Source organism: Podarcis tiliguerta (genome assembly GCF_965153285.1).
Source record: "Podarcis tiliguerta genome assembly, chromosome: 13".
NCBI lineage: Eukaryota > Metazoa > Chordata > Lepidosauria > Squamata > Lacertidae > Podarcis > Podarcis tiliguerta.
The window spans coordinates 48,364,225-48,364,765 of NC_139546.1; positions in this window are offsets into that span (position 1 = coordinate 48,364,225).

Consider the following 541-nt stretch of genomic DNA (forward strand, 5'->3'; position numbering starts at 1 on the left):
CCTGCTCCAGGTGGATCACGTTTGGTCAAAACTCTCCCCTATGACCTGTCCATCTTGGGTGGCCCTGCACGGCATAGCTCATAGCTTCCCTTCGCCACGGCAAGGCAGTGATCCATGAAAGGCACGGTACGTGTTGTTTATTTACTGCTCTTAGGTTTCCTTTGAGTTACTTTTGGAAAAGGGGAGGGGGAAAAAGCGACCCATAAGTTTAATAAATAAATAAATAAATATGAGGAAATAATGATTGACAGGTTCATTTCTCTTTGGGATTATGTCTGGCTGCGCGTGTGCTTGAGACAATCCTGCTATTTATTTTTTTAAAAAACGTATTTTTATTAAGAGATTTCGTGGTTTATTTTGCCTTATTGTGTTTTTAACGGCGCCTTCCCTCGCGCGCCCTCCAGCGCCGCTCCCGTCAATCAACAGAGAGGGGCGGGGAAAAGGAAAAGAAAGCGCCTGGGAAACCCGTCATGGGGAGGTTAAAAGCGACGCGCGGGGCATTCTGGGATTGGGAGGCGGGCTCCCTCGCGCGGGGCATGCT